Genomic DNA, 17,207 nt, shown 5'->3' on the forward strand with positions numbered 1-17,207 from the left:
ACTCTGAACGTAACCGCAGCTGCTTTGTTTACGGGGTTACTTGGGTAATGTTGAAGATTTTATTATTTAGAAAATAAGTAATTTAGCTATATATTTGTACACTATTATTTCCTCTGTGTGTGACTTTGGTTTGACGCTTGGAAGGCTGGAATCGCCTGCGAAAGAAAATTCTATTCTGAGAAGTCACATGGTACAAGACCTTTACCCCAAATATCTATAGGGTATGTTACCATTTTTGGGAAAGGATGTATGGTATATATGTGTAAGCCGAGCAAAAATCTGGAGCAACCTTCTGCAGAAGATGCTTGGCTTTTTGTAGAATGAAGTCTAATATTTCTGGCATCAAAGATCTCTGAGAAGTGATTTCACGAAAGAGAGAAACCACTACAAATGGCACCCCAGATGGGACTTTGCTTAGGAGCAGAAGGAACCACGAAGGGCACCACTGGTGACCGGCACAAGCAACAGTGGCCAATGTACTTTGAGGTGAGCAGTTTTTGCTTTCGCTTAAAGTTTGTGTTGGTCACCGGTTGCCCGGAAGTGGTAAGAAAAGCTTCTTCAAATTTAAAGAACTAAAAAAAAATAAAAGATTCAGATTATTTTGTTTCCAGAAATAATTGCATGCATTGTCTTTGATGATATCAAGTAATTTGTAATTTAGTGTTTTCCAGTGTTTATGTAATCTGATGTGGATTGTATGAATGCTGCTGATTTGGCGCTATGGGTTTTGTATACACAAGGATCCGTGTTTGCTTATCATGAGGGCCTCGAAGGATGATAAGCAAAAGAATTCACACAGAGGATTTGTATTTACTGATAAGGACATCAGTTATTGATCTGTGTTTGCTTGTCAAGAGGGCCTTGACGGATGATAAGCAAAAGGCATGCGCACAGATAAAGTTAATAAAGTTTTAGTGCAGGTTTGCTCGGGTAGAGTCCTATACCACACTGATGTGTTGAGGAAGAGAAACGCAGAGGTCTAAATGGAGACTCTATATGTGTGTGTGTGTGTGTGTTCCTGTGTCTTGCTCGACTGTGCCCGCGGTTAAAAATAGTGATCCCCAACCCTGGTCACTTGAAAGGGACAAAGAATGTGTGAACGGTAAAGGAAAACAATTGTTTCAAGATAGTAACTTTGCAGATTATTGTAGTATGAAATAAGTTAAAATAATAAAATATATATTCAATCAATAAATGTAATGATATATATTAATAGACAAATATATATAAGATTGCACGTGCTTAATATATTATATTTTATATCTGAGGACATGCAGAATGGAAAACAATTATTCCATTGCAGATCATTAAGTTTGTGTTAAGATCACTTGTGCAGTGTGCTGAAGGTGAGCAAAATTGGGTGACCAAGTTCCAACAGTCATAAATAATTTACAGCAATCTTAGAATCTTAGTTAATGGGAATTTTTGATTCAATAAAAAAAAAAAGAGGAATTCCTTGATGTTGGTTGAGGAAAATTTTATTCACCATGCTATTATTTTGAACCCAGCATGCAAATATAGAAGAAGTCTGATTTTATGATATAGGGGAAATTATTCAATTATACTCAGATAATCATAAATTAGATTATTGCTGATATTGTAAAACAGAAATAGCTTGCTTTTTCCTGCAACAAAGAACTTGCTTTACTAAAAAGAGAATGGGGGAACTGCTGTTGTCAACCAGTGAGATTTTTTATATAAAAGAATTAGTGAAAAAGATGGTCAAAAAGTGGAATTTAGATAAAGAGCTTATAGCTCAGGCACAATTGGAACTAGTATTTATAAAAGTTCGATTTGATTCATACGGATCTCTGAGTGTTCAAATTTCAGATGGCTTCAATGAAAGTGTGCTGACGAATGGAAGCAACAAGTGGGGAAAGGGCAAAGACACGACAGCAGAGAGAAGAAGAGAGAGTGGGCTTTCAGCTACCTTCCTGAAGTTGACTTTTTCTGAAAGCTCAGCATGGAGAAAGACTGATTTAATGCTGGAAAAGGTGAAACTTTCACTTGAGACTTTTCCTGAGGGCAAAGAGAAAATCCTGAGATGCAAAACTGTGGCAGGATCTATCAAAAGTCCAAACTGAGAAGAGGCAGAGAAACAATAGAGCCTATATTCGACTCTACAACTTTCTGTCATTTAATGGTGTATCTATAGTAAAAAACAGGACACGTTGTGTCATTTAATGGTGTATCTATAGTAAAAACAGGACACTTTCTGTCATTTAATGGTGTATCTATAGTAAAAAACAGGACACTTTGTGTCATTTAATGGTGTATCTATAGTAAAAAACAGGACACTTTGTGTCATTTAATGGTGTATCTATAGTAAAAAACAGGACACTTTCTGTCAATTAATGGTGTATCTATAGTAAAAAACAGGACACTTTGTGTCATTTAATGGTGTATCTATAGTAAAAAACAGGACACTTTGTGTCATTTAATGGTGTATCTATAGTAAAAAAAACAGGACACTTTCTGTCATTTAATGGTGTATCTATAGTAAAAAACAGGACACTTTCTGTCATTTAATGGTGTATCTATAGTAAAAAACATGACACTTTCTGTCATTTAATGGTGTATCTATGGTTAAAAAAAACAGGACACTTTCTGTCATTTAATGGTGTATCTATAGTAAAAAACAGGACACATTCTGTCATTTAATGTAATGGTGTATTTATAGTAAAAAAACAGGACACTTTCTGTCATTTAATGGTGTATCTATAGTAAAAAAACAGGACACTTTCTGTCATTTAATGGTGTATCTATAGAAAAAACAGGACACTTTCTGTCATTTAATGTAATGGTGTATTTATAGTAAAAAAACAGGACACTTTCTGGCATTTAATGGTGTATCTATAGTAAAAAACAGGACACTTTCTGTCATTTAATGGTGTATCTATAGTAAAAAAAACAGGACACTTTCTGTCATTTAATGGTGTATCTATAGTAAAAAACAGGACACTTTCTGTCATTTAATGGTGTATCTATAGTAAAAAAACAGGACACTTTCTGTCATTTAATGGTGTATCTTTAGTAAAAAAACAGGACACTTTCTGTCATTTAATGATATAACTACAGTAAAAAAAACGTAAATATTAAATAAATCCGTAAAATAACAGAAAATGTACTAGCAGCTCATTACCCGGACTTTGTTCCGTAATTAAAAGATGATTTTTTTTTGTTAATTTATGGTTTTCCTACAGTAAAAATAAAACAGATGAATTTATGCAATATACCTACAGCAAATATAAATTTTACTTTTCTATTAGTTAAAGGGATAGTTCACCCAAAAATGAAAATTATGTCAGTAATTACTCACCCTCATGTTGTTCCAACCCCGTAAGACCTTCGTTCATCTTCGGAACACGAATTAAGATATTTTGGGCCTCGAGTCAGTTCACTAGTGTAATAGCGTAAGCTTCTGTTGTTGTACGTCACACGCATCACGCACATGACCAGCGTCGGCCAATAGTGAGCCTACGTGTGACGTAGCTCTACGAAATCACCAACCCGATCTCACGACCAATTCGTCCGAATTTGACGAGTGATTAAAAGATGGCTAATTTGTAACAATTCGTACGACCTCACTCGTACGAATTAGTAAGATTTTTGCTAAAACGTACATATTTGACGAGTTGCCCAATTCGTATGAATTCGTACGAATGACCTACCCCTGACCCCGCCCCTAAACCTACCCATCACGTGGGTTTAGACAAATCGTACAAATTCGTACGAATGAGGTCGTACGAATTCGCACGAATTAGCCATCTTTTAATCACTCGTCAAATTCGGACGAATTGGTCGTGAGATAGCGTTGGGAATCACACTACGTTAACTGACTCGAGGCCCAAAGAGAAGGAAATGAATAGTTGAAATAAAGTCGTTATTTTTGTTTGGTTTTGCGCACAAAAAGTATTCTCGTCGCTTGATAAACTTAAGATTGAGCCACTGTAGTCACTTGGACTATTTTAACGATGTCTTTAATAACTTTTCGAGGCCGGCAAGTTCAATCCCTGAAGAAGCCTATGGACTAGTATGGAGGAGTGATCCAGCTCTCAGATTTCATCAAAAATATCTTAATTCGTGTTCCGAAGATGAACGAAAGTCTTACGGGGTTGGAACAACATGAGGGAGAGTAATTACTGACAGAAATTTCATTTTTGGGTGAACTAACCCTTTAACAGTGTACCTAATGATAATAATTCTTGTTGAAAACATTTCAAACAAATCTTCTGTGATTAAAAAATATTTTTATTTACTTCTTAGATATAGTATATAGTCAGACTTCAGATAGACATCTAAATCAGACCGTTGCACAAAGCACTCAAGACTCTGACTATCTTAAAGTAGGACTACACTGCAATGCATTATGGGTAAAATAAGACACTTTTCAAAACAAAAAACATAGCGCATTCAACTGCTCATTGCAGTTTACCCCAGCGGAAAATATGTGTTTGTTGGAGGAGTATAACAGTCACAAGGACATTTTACTTAGGAAATTTAGCGGAGAATGTAGTAACAAGAAGAAATGTTTCATTTGGAAAAAGATTGCTACGACAGTTAACAGCGTTAATCCGACCGTTGAGCGGAGCGTTAAAGACGTACAGAAAAGATACAAAAACATGGTACTAGTAGGTTACTGTGGCCCCTTTAAAACCCTTTCCAAGCTCTCTCTCCATAACGTCGTCAGCAAACCATAAATTATGAGCCATTTTCCCTTATCTTTCAGCTGTTTGTAAAGTAACTGATTGTTACTGCTGGTTGCCAAGGTAACAGAGTCTATAGACCGGTCTAAAATAGCTTTGTGAAGCCGGCCCCAGGCCTTTGAGTGACAGGCTGACGACACATGTAGAGCGACGGCCAAGCAGCTTCAACAGACTGATGATCTAAAGACAGAAGGACAGACAACCCTTCCCTTGCGGGCACCACAGGTGTGGCAACTACAATGATCACTCTAGAGACTGCTTCAAATTTGGTTATTTATTATATTAACTTTATTCATCTTGATTATTCACTGGTCTCATAGCAATTCTTTATGATTAGGAGGCCATGATGGACAGAGGCCAATGGGCAAACTTGGCCTGGATGCCGGGGTTACACCCCTACTCTTTTTCCGAAGGACATCCTGGGGTTTTTAATGACCACAGAATCATTAAAGATTCCAAAGTCCATCCACCACAAACCGTATTTTATGGTGGATAGTGTGACAGGGATGTGATAAGCGCAAACATCTGTTATACAAATTTGACTTTTATTGTGACTACTTTCAACGTCAACATTACAAGGTCCACATAGGCTATGTCTTCATCCAATTTTATGGGCCAATTTTATCTCGTTTCCATTTTAACGATATAACATTTGGTAAGCTATTACTACTTTTGAAAACAAAACTGTACCTTACACATGTATTATAGGCACTTAAAGCAGCAATATTTGCACGCAAATGGACATGTGGTCACCGCCAGTGACCCGGTACTCACAGTGATCATCGCAGCCCTAATTCAACCACTGGAACTGATACTATTATATTTTAATGCCCTAAAAATGTCTGTCCAGCCAAGACTAAACTGTTAAACCAGTCAATTTTATTCAATGAAACAAGTTCAATTCAATCAAATATTACTGTGAGCACAAAATCTGAGGGAATGAGTCAAATTATACACAATACTCGCATTCCCACACCAAAATGCAAGCCCTGTAACACCAACAATATTCATCCGAAGCAAATGATACAAGTGAGTGAGGGGAGGCAGGTTTGTGTCAACTCACTGTCGGAGAGTTGAGAGGTTGAGAAAGCGCAGCTGGTGTCGTGTGTATATTTTGAATGTATTTTAAAAATGCATACATTGCATTCATTCATTCATACATTGCACTTAGTTTATTTCAAATGCTTTTTAAAAGACTACAATTGAAAATGTATGTGTTACAAAATTCCACCCGCCAGTGGCTAGTTGGAGTGACTGCGTTACCCGCCACTGTTGAAATCCACCCGGTCATAACATATAAAATGTTATTTAAAATAGAATTTTTGGTCATAACATGATCAATTTAAAATACTTTAATTAGCTCGCAAAAATATCAGAAACTGTTAAAAATATATAACAATGCAAATATACATAAACCAAATACACAGTGCGGCAACATCATGATACAAAACAGTCAGAAGCAGCATGTGTAACTGGTCTTATAGGTGTCTGCTGAGTCCGTGCTGTTTTCAGAAAGAACATTCAGGGCCCTATTTTAACTTTGAAGGTAAATTAGTAGCAAAACTCGAGAGCACGAAGATGTGAATTTGAGAACTTGTACAATAGATATTCGTACGTGTACGCGAACATTACCACTCACAGCTCTGATGTGAAAACCTGTAAAATAAAAATCTGAACTTGAACGCTGAGATTTGCACTCGCAGACAATAGTCACAAACCTGTATTCTGAATCTGAAGCTGCAGACAAGCAGTCACAAATGTGTAAAATGCCATTCACAGAAATACAACGACAGACACAAACGTCTCGGTTACGTATGGTAACCCTCGTTCCCTGAGTAGGGAACGGAGACGTCTCGTCGGAGGAGTTTCCAACGAATTGGGATCACGCTAGGGAGACCAATTGCCTTCGAGTGAATTAAAACGAGCCAATGAACATTGGCATGCAAGACTTGCATTCCGCGCCCCGCCTGTCAGTGCGGGTATAAAGCGGAAGCAAGCGCATAGACAAAATGCTTTACGCTGAGGAGCCGAACGGAGTCCAGTCCTCCGCGAGGGTACAGCACGCATGGCGACGGGACGAGACGTCTCCGTTCCCTACTCAGGGAACGAGGGTTACCATACGTAACCGAGACGTTCCCTTTCGTTAGGGAACTCCTACATCTCGTCGGAGGAGTTTCCAACGAATTGGGATCCCTAATAAAACGCCATGGTGCTGGCCCCTTCCAGCGCCCAGCCTAGCTACCCGCCTAAGCAGTTTCTTAGTTTCTTTATGGCGGGAGCTAGCTAGGAAGAGTCACACTGCTGTTCCGCAAGACCCGCTCAGTGGACTTTGGATAACACTGGGGAAGCGTGCCCCGTAGGAGGGGACGCTGCGGAGCCCCTGCCCGCCCGAAGGGAGGCACTGGAATACACGTATGTACCAACCCGTAGGGTAGTGAAACATACGGCAGTCCTTGAGGTAGTCCCAGCCCGAGGGGTGGGAGCGTACTCAGCAAGGATGACAGAACGGGTCAGTCGAGGGGAAGACACGGAGCTAACCCGGAGGGTAGCTGGAACGTGGAAAAAATGGGTCACCGAAGGGACCACTGTAAGGCCACCCAGTCTAATAACAACTCACACGAGATGTAGTAGACCTGGCGCCGGGCGATCCGCCTTGCCTGGCGCCGGAGGGGTGATGGAGGAACTCACGAGGTTAACCGTTTGTTGGGGAACCAACGGAGCAAAAAAGACGCACGTATCCGGCCCCTGGGGCGGGAATGGCGTAGCAAGCCGACATACCTAATTCCTCGCGCTACTGGCCGTAGCAAGTACACGGGAGGAAACTGGTACAACACGGAGGCTATAAAATCTAGCGAACGTGTTAGGTGTCGCCCAGCCCGCAGCTCTACAGATGTCTGTCAGCGAGGCGCCTTGAGCCAAAGCCCAGGAAGCGGCAACACCTCTAGTAGAGTGAGCGCGCAACCTGGGAGGACAAGGCTCACCTAGAGACTCATACGCTCTGGTGATAGCATCCACTAGCCAGTGGGCTAACCTCTGCTTGGAGACGGCCTTCCCCTTCTGCTGGCCTCCGTAACAGACAAAGAGCTGATCTGAGGTTCTGAAGCTTTGCGTTCTGTCGATATAAACCCGCAGAGCACGGACGGGACAGAGAAAAGCTAGGGCTGGGTCTGCCTCCTCCAGGGGCAGCGCTTAGAGGTTCACTACCTGGTCCGCGAAGGGAGTGGTAGGAACCTTGGGCACATATCCAAGCCGGGGTCTCAATACAACGTGAGAAAAAGCCGGCCCGAACTCCAGGCACGATTCGTCGACCGAAAAAGCATGCAGATCCCCGACCCTCTTGAAAGAAGCCAATGCTAACAGGAGCGCTGTCTTAATGGACAGGATATTCAGCTCTACTGTCGACAGGGGCTCAAAGGGAGGACTCTGAAGAGCTCTAAGTACCAGAGCTAGGTCCCAAGAGGGTACAGAGTGCAAAACACGAGGTGGATTCAACCTCCTAGCACCCTTAAGGAATCTGAGGATCAGGTCGTGCTTTCCCAAAGACTTACCTTCTACTGCATCGTGATGTGCGGCTACTGCGGCGACATACACTTTGAGGGTAGAGGGAGACAGCCTTCGCTCCAACCCATCTTGCAGGAAGGAAAGCACAACTCTGACCGAGCAAGTTCGGGGGTCCTCCTAACGGGAGGAGCACCATTCGACGAACAGGTTCCACTTCAACGCATAGAGGCGCCTCGTAGAGGCAAGGCAGTTTGCTGTTTGCCGGAGAGGCAAACAGATCTATCTGAGCGGCTCCGAAGATTCCCCAAATCAGCTGGACCGCCTGGGGATGGAGTCGCCATTCTCCCGGAAGAGGCGGCTGCCGTGAGAGCTCGTCGGCTGCACGGTTGAGCACACCCGGGATGTGAATGGCCCGAAGCGCCTCAGATGCTTCTGACTCCATAGGAGGAGATGGCGGGCGAGTCGCGACATACGACGGGAGCGTAGACCACCTTGATGGTTGATGTACGCAACGGTCGCAGTGCTGTCCGTACGGACCAGTACATCTTTGTGCAGAAGGAGCCCCTTGAGGCGGCACAAAGCCAAGCGTACTGCTTGCAACTCTAGGCAGTTGATGTGCCAATGCAGTTGAGGCCCCGTCCACAGACCTGAAACTGCATGCCCGTTGTACGTGGCCCCCCATCCGTTGGCAGAGGCATCTGTGAAAACCACAGCGTGCCTGGACACCTGGACTAAGGACACTCCGGCCTGTAGAAACGCAGGGTCCGACCAAGGACCGAAGGTTTGGCGACAGTGCGGGGTAATGTTGACCCGGAACGTGCCGCTCTGCCACGCCCATCTCGGGACTCGATCGTGAAGCCAGCGTTGAAGCGGTCTCATGTGTAACAGGCCGAGCGGCGTTACTGCGGCTGCGGCTGCCATATGCCCCAGGAGCCTCTGAAATTGTTTCAGTGGAACCGCTGTCCTGCCTCGAAAAGACCTGAGGCAGGTGAGCACTGACTGGACGTGCTCCTCCGTGAGGCGCGCGGTCTGGGCGACCGAGTCCAACTCCATACCGAGATAAGAGATCCTCTGCATGGGGCAGAGTTTGCTCTTGTCCCAGTTGACCTGAAGCCCCAACCGGCTGAGGTGCTGGAGCACCATGTCCCTGTGATCGCACAACACATCTCGCGAGTGAGCCAGAATGAGCCAGTCGTCGAGATAGTTGAGAATGCGAACGCCTTGTTCTCTCATGGGAACAATGGCCGCCTCCGCGACTTTCGTGAAGATGCGGGGCGACAGGGCTAGTCCGAAGGGTAGGACTTTGTACTGATACGCTCGACCCTCGAAAGCAAACCGTAGAAATGGTCTGTGTCGAGGAAGAATCGAGACGTGAGAGTACGCGTCCGTCAGGTCGATCGCTGCAAACCAATCCTGGGGACGGATGCATTCGAAAATGCGCTTCTGCGTGAGCATTTTGAACGGAAGTTTGTGCAGGGCCCGATTCAAAACTCGCAGGTCCAGGATTGGTCGTAACCCACCGCCTTTCTTAGGTACAATGAAGTAGGGGCTGTAAAACCCAGACCTCATCTCGGCAGGAGGGACCGGCTCGATCGCGTCCTTCGCCAGCAGGACATCGATCTCTTTCCGCAGGACAGGGGCATCCACTGACCGCACACGGGTGAAGTGGATGCCCCTGAACCTGGGAGGCCGGCGTGCAAACTGAATTGCATAGCCGAACCGAATGGTGCGGATGAGCCATCGAGACTGACCCGGAAGCGCTTCTAGCCAGGCTTCCAGGTACCGAGAAATGTTCACATACAAGTACGAATATTTATTGTACAAGTTCTCAAATTCACATCTACGTGCTCTCGAGTATTGCTACTCTTTTACCTTCATATTTTAACGATCTAAAACGCAAGTGTCAAGCGCATAGCGCAAGTAACTTTGTGGGCGGATCTCGACACTGTTGCTATTTAACCGGCGGGATAAATGACTCTTGCGCTCGACGCAAATCTAAAAGGGGTTGGTCTGAAGTAGCTTCATTATTCATAGGTGTGGTTTGGGCGTAACGGGAAACAAACCAATAAGAGCGTCATATCACATTCCCTTTAAGAGCATGATGAACGAGGTGCGCTTGTTCCATGGCGCAATCCTATTATAATGGTGCGTTCACACCGGACGCGAATAGCGCGTCAGGCGCGAGTGATTTCAATGTTAAGTCAATACAAAGACGCGTTACGCGCGTAAAAAATTCCTGCGGCGCGAATGAGGCGTAGAGCGCGGCGCGGTAGACGTGAATACGCCTCATTCGCGCGTCAAGTTCGCGCGAATAGGGCGAATTGAGCGTCTGGCGCGTTAAGCGCGTTACGCGCGAATGATTTAGTTAGTGCTATTTGTGCATTCACGCGTTTGACGCGAATTCGCGTCTGCCGCCCGAGTTGAAAAATCTGAACTTCTGCGTCAATTCGCGCCGCGTTAACCAATCAGGAGCCTAGCTGCTTGCTGCTGTCACGTGGTGAAGTATCTGGATGCTTCAATAAATTATTTTGTAATATATGACTGTGGTTCTAATGCACAACAAAGCAAATATTTTATCACATAAAACTTGATTTCAATAAATGAGACATATTCATTTTGTATTGAATGCTATTTATTCCATTTCTAGATTATATGAAATATTATTATAATGTAAAGACAACCAACATATAAGTTCGTGTCTGGACAGTGATGTGTGAGAGAGAGAAAAAAATCACAGGACAGATTAATCACTTTTGGAGGCTGGCTTCATTTATTATCAAAACAAAAATAAATTACAGATTAGGTGGATGCGGGCGAAGGTAAACCTCGCGCCGGGCTGTAGAGCGCGGGCTCGACAGGCATAGACCACTCGAGGCCGAGGGCTTATACGGCCTACGCTGTCCTCGTCAGCGTCCTCACCATTAGGTCCACCAAACCTAGCTCCTGGAGCAAATTGTGAAACTCCTGAAACCCTCCGGAGGCTCTGGTGGACCCGAGTACAGCGACGATGCCCCTACGCAGCTGTTTCTGCTCTCCAGAGCATATACGAGCGGTGACTCTCTCGAATAATGCTAATGCTAATGTTCGATAAACATCTAAAAAGATGGCCGCCAACGGGTTTCGAAACTTTCGCCTCCGGATTTCGCCTCTGACGCGCGTAAATTTCGCTTCAAACTTTTGTTTTTACGCGCGTCAATTTCGCCATTGACACGCGAATTAACACAAAGTGGTCAAGCGTCAAACTAGACGCGATAGATGCGAATTTGATGCGCTATTTGCGTCCGGTGTGAACGCACAGTAACGGCGCACAGACGCGCTTCAGAATCGGTTCACAGCCGAGGAGATCGATGTTCTCGTCAGGGCCGTAAAAGAAAGAGAAGTGACATTGGGGATGGGACAAACCCAGCCAAATTAGCTTCGGTTAAACATGCATATAATAATTTGGGGGTAAATGTGTAAGCTTTAGGCTATGCCTATTTTTCCCATCGTCATGGACACAACAATGAATTCCCTCGTGTTTTAATATTTTTCCTTATAATAATGTATCATTTGCAAAAAGTAAAATGCATCTGTGTAGATGAGAGAATCATCTACAGTGTATGCGCGTTGTTCACACTCTGTATTGTGGCCAAGCATGCGCGCTCAAAATAGCATCTGAATGTACGCGCAACACGCCACTGACTTTAGACTAGGTTTTTTCTGGTCACTGGCGCAATTGTTTTCTGGAACTGCAAAATAGCACCAGGGATTGTTAGCGCCGGAACACGCCTCCTTTTTTGCGCTGAACCGCCCAGGGAGCGCAAGTTCATTCCCTAGTTTGCCGGCGTGCGTCTGTGGAGGGAAAAGTCCGCTTTGCACGGGTGCAAAATACGAATGATATGCGTCGGTGTACAAAGTCAATTGCGCTGGGTGCAAGATAGGGCCCTCAATGTGAGACAGAGAGTAGCATCTGTGGTCACAACTGTTAGTGGCCCATCCCTTTCACATCTACACAGAACCACACTGAAACACACACTTTGTCATCTTGAGAATAAGAAGGTGCTGCATGGCTTCGAGAAAATGCATCATTTCAGTCAACTGAAGACATCCACTAGTGTTAAGCCCTGTTTTAAAGACTTGTTGTCAGGTTGTGGACCTGAAGCTGGAGAGGGTTGGAATAGAAGTGTGCAAAACTATTTTTTTATTTTTTATTACCCAGATGGTGGTTACCTGAATGGCTAGTTGAGTAAGGAAACTGAATAATTAGGCTGGTTCACCAGGCTGACTCTGATCGGATGCATTTGGGAGTGTTTAGGCAAGATGTGTTCGAAAACAGAATGGCACAAACGGCAGGACATGTTTCCTAAAAGTTGGACAATTTTAATTTGACACACCATAAAAATTCAGTGCTCTTTGTGGAATGTTTAAAAAAATTTGCATATCAGCATGAGTATGGCTGTAGTGGTTGTGCTTTAAAGAGGTGCATAAAATAACAGTACCATATCGGTAATTTTATTTTTTAAATTTGATTTATTGTATCAGTTGATATTGAAGATGTCGGACCATATTAAATAATTAATTGTACAAATTGATTTGGATTACCGTTGCCATTTACAATGTATAGCTCGCTCATTAAAGTAGCAACGTCTTAATTAGGCTACGTTCAGACTGTCAGTCCAAATCCGATTATTTGTGTATCTGATTGGAATCTGATCTAAAATTATTGAGGCAGCTTGAAACGGATTTGTAAAAATCGCATTTCATGTGATTTTTTTGCTGTTCACATTAGCTATTCTGATCGAATTTCAATCGGATATGCACAAAAATCGGATTTGGGCTGACATTCTGAACGTAGCCTAGACTAAATTGTTTTGTAATGTCTACTTAACCATTGTGATCTATTCTTGTATCAAATGTGTTTGCTTCATAATAAGAGCGATATGGCTTAGTAGCAGTCTAAAAGAGCTGGTACAGGAAGGTTGTGGTGTTATGGGTTTCTGGGCAGTTAGGGTGGCAGGGGGTGGATGGATGTGGTGTTTAATTTAAAGCAGCAAGCACCTGGTGATATCAGCGTAGTGCGGTCTGAGAGTGGCCTTGATACTTAAAACCACTGCGCTCAGCATGGGGCCAGCAGGCAGACCTGGTGTCAGTCTGTGTGACTGGTCCCTTTTTTCTTTTTTTTTTAATTGTTCAAGGCAGAACACCTGTGGTCTCAGCAGTGGCCTTGTAAAGGCTATAATGAACGTTCATACACTTAAGGCAAAACACTACAGGCAAAAATGTTTTTATGTAGTAGTATTTGAAACTCAAAAGATTTTGTAGTTGCTTTTTTTTCTTTTTACTGTGTACATGTCTTTAAAAAAAAGCCGTACATATCTTTTGCACTGAGCCATAAATCCACTTCAGCACCACTTACATACATTTTTACTCCTATTTCTCTATTTTGCATTTTTATTTCCAGAGGAGTTTGTTCATATATCATTTGTTCGATTTTAAACATTTTATTCATTAAAACATGTTTGTTTTCCCTTTACGGGCTGATATCAAAAGAGATATAAATATACCTTCTGTAAAAACCTTCAACTCTAGTATCCACAAAATTTTGAACCTGGCTTTATCCAACATTCAGATTTCTGTTTTGGAAAATATGCAAATTAGTGCAAATGATGTGCATCTGCATTAAACTTAACATTTCAGAAAACTTGTATTACAATTTTTTTTTTTGCAATTCCTAATGCAATCAATCAACTGGGGAAGTATGGTGATATCATAAGCTGTAAACTCAGTAACTGATTATGTTAAGTATAACTCAAAAACAGATTTCAAGTTCCCAGCATGCATTGTTTAAAACTCTGTAAGGAGAGTAAAAATTTTGAAATGACGTGTTATTTATTTATATTATATTTTTTGCACAAGATCAATAGGGGGAGATCTGTTATTTTTGGAATTTAAAAGGGTTTCTGTTTAAAATGTAAGAGAATTGAGTTAGGTATTCTAAATTGAATGGTTTTTATTAAGTTTCAGTTTCTTTGATACTTTTATTTCACAGTACTCATAACAGTGACATGTGAAGGCCAAGTGTGGTAACTATTCAGAAATTATTCTCTGCATTTAACCCATCCAAGTGAGTGCACACACATTAGGCGCAGTGAGTAGTGAACACACACACACACACACACACACACACACACACACACTGCAAACAATGGGCACACACATCCGGAACAGTGGGCAGCCATTTTTAGCTTGCAGTGTTTGCTTACCCTGTTCTTGGTGACACAGCAACAGTACAAATATCCAATGTTTCCCTTATTTTGAGAAGATAAATCAAGTGTGTTTGATTAGAAGTAGAACATTTGCATGTCGTGTACCTCTGGGAACCGGGTTGGAATCCAGACAGCAACATAGTCTCTGCCCAGATCTGGTATACGTGGATTCCACACGGCCCAGATGGGGGCCGGATCTGGGCCGACGACACTATGTTGCTGTCTGTGAAAGCAACTCTCAATAATTCTTACTTAAACTCATGCTATTCCCTCGACTTGTTCTGAGCTCATTTCCCAAAAGCATCGTAAGCCTAAGTTGATCGTAGAACAATTGCCACCAATGGTCAGACACACACACACACACACACACACACACACACACACACACACACACACACACACACACACACACACACACACACACACACACACACATACGTTTATTTGACTAGTGAGAACATCTTATAGCCTTCCATTGTTTTATGGCCTACTCCTAAACCATAACCATCACAGAAACATACGTTACATTGAAATATAAACATAATTTGGCTGATATGAGCTTTTGGGTACACATAAAATGGGAACTAGTGGGTACGCACAAAATGTTCTCACACGCTTTAAAATGTTGCCTTGTAAAAGTGAACCAAACCAGGAAGAAAATGCAACATTGTTACAAATTAATTCCCTGTTTTGGGCAGCCCGTTCTCATCCCAAGGCGTCATATACTGACGCTTTTGCCAAAGCGTCTATATCCAACGCACATGGCACCCTTTAGCGTCAATATGAGACGCAGATATATGGCGCCTCCTAGTGGTCTAACCCTAACACTACCCAAGACCTAAACCTACCCATAACCGAAGCGTGTTATATTGACGCTAAAGGGTGCCGTGTGCGTCGGATGTAGACGCTTTGGCAAAAGCGTCAGTATATGACGCCTTGGGATGAGAATGCGTTGGTTTTGGGACAAAGAAAACGATCTAAGTGTGAAAACACCCTAAGACGTTTTTGCTCAACCTGCTTTTGCATTCCCCATTGTCCACAAAAGATGAACAGTGCAGAGAATTCAATTAGAATTTAGGGAATTTAGAATTGATCAAATTGTCTTGAATGTATGGAGGGATTATTGGGTCAGATTGAAAACTAAAAGTCTAAAACTAAAAGTCTTAAACGAAAACCAAAAGTCTAAGTTTGAAACTAAAAGTCTAAGTCGAAAATGAATTTGGTATTTAGGATTGGGCATTTGGTATTTAGGATAGGGCATTTCGTATTTAGGATTGGGCATTTGGTCATTTAGGATTTAGGATTGGGCATTTAGGGATTTAGGATTGGGCATTTAATGATTTAGCCATTTAGGATTGGGCATTTGAGGGTTGAGGATTGAGGAGTGTATGCAAATAAGGAGGCGTGGCCCAAATACTGGAGGCTTGGTTTGAAATGGCAGGTGCAGATGCACCTTATGGACAGCAGAGGGCGCTCCAGTGCTAAGGAGCACACTGTAATGAAACCGAACAGAGCGAGTGAGCAGGTCATGGTCTGGAGCGAGGACTGTACTTTATAATGTGATAACTTCAACTTAATGACAGCATTGTATAGGGGTACTGGAACGGTACATGTATTCCTATTGAACCGAAACGGTAGCCTACGGGCGTCACGGTTCGGTGCACGAATTTACACGGAGAATACACGGTATAAAAATGAACAAAACTCTAAATAGCGGTACATTTCGCTCTATTCGCGTTTGATGTGAAGGCAGCATAATAAACAGGCTGCGACGTCAAGATTGCAATGCTGGAGTGTGTGCGCAAAGTTCAAACTGCAAAGTGTGTATATTTGTGTACACTCGCAATAAAATACAACATTGTCCCTTTGTCACACTCTAAAATCTTGTCAAACTGTAACCTACAACTGTCACCCAACCAAAATCACACACACTCTCTCTCTCTCACACACACACACACACACACACACACACACACACACCTAGTTCGATCGCGCCCGCGCCTCCCCCCTCTCTCTCTCACACACATACACACACACACACTCTCTCTCTCTATCTCTCTCTCGCGCGCGCACACACACACTCCAGCATTGCAATCTTGACATCGCAGCCTGTTTATTATGCTGCGTTCACACCAAACGCGAATAGAGCGAAATGTACCGCTATTTCGAGTTTTATTTATTTTTATACCGTATATTCTCTGTGTAAATTCGTGCACCGAACCGTGACGCCCGTAGGCTACCGTTTCGGTTCAATAGGAATACATGTACCGTTCCAGTACCCCTATACAACGCTGTCATTAAGTTGAAGTTATCACATTATAAAGTACAGTCCTCGCTCCAGACCATGACCTGCTCACTCGCTCTGTTCGGTTTCATTACAGTGTGCTCCTTAGCACTGGAGCTCCCTCTGCTGTCCATAAGGTGCATCTGCACCAGCCATTTCAAACCCAGCCTCCAGTATTTGGGCCACGCCTCCTTATTTGCATACACTCCTCAATCCTCAATCCTCAAATGCCCAATCCTACATGGCTAAATCATTAAATGCCCAATCCTAAATCCCTAAATGCCCAATCCTAAATCCTAAATGGCTAAATGACCAAATGCCCAATCCTAAATACGAAATGCCCTATCCTAAATACCAAATGCCCAATCCTAAATACCAAATGCCCAATCCTAAATACCAAATTCATTTTCGACTTCGACTTTTAGTTTTCGACTTAGACTTTTGGTTTTCGTTTAAGACTTTTAGTTTTAG

The sequence above is a fragment of the Rhinichthys klamathensis genome, unplaced genomic scaffold (assembly GCF_029890125.1).
Source record: "Rhinichthys klamathensis goyatoka isolate OS25496 unplaced genomic scaffold, OSU_Roscu_1.1 h1tg000341l_1, whole genome shotgun sequence".
NCBI classification, from domain to species: Eukaryota; Metazoa; Chordata; class Actinopteri; order Cypriniformes; family Leuciscidae; genus Rhinichthys; species Rhinichthys klamathensis.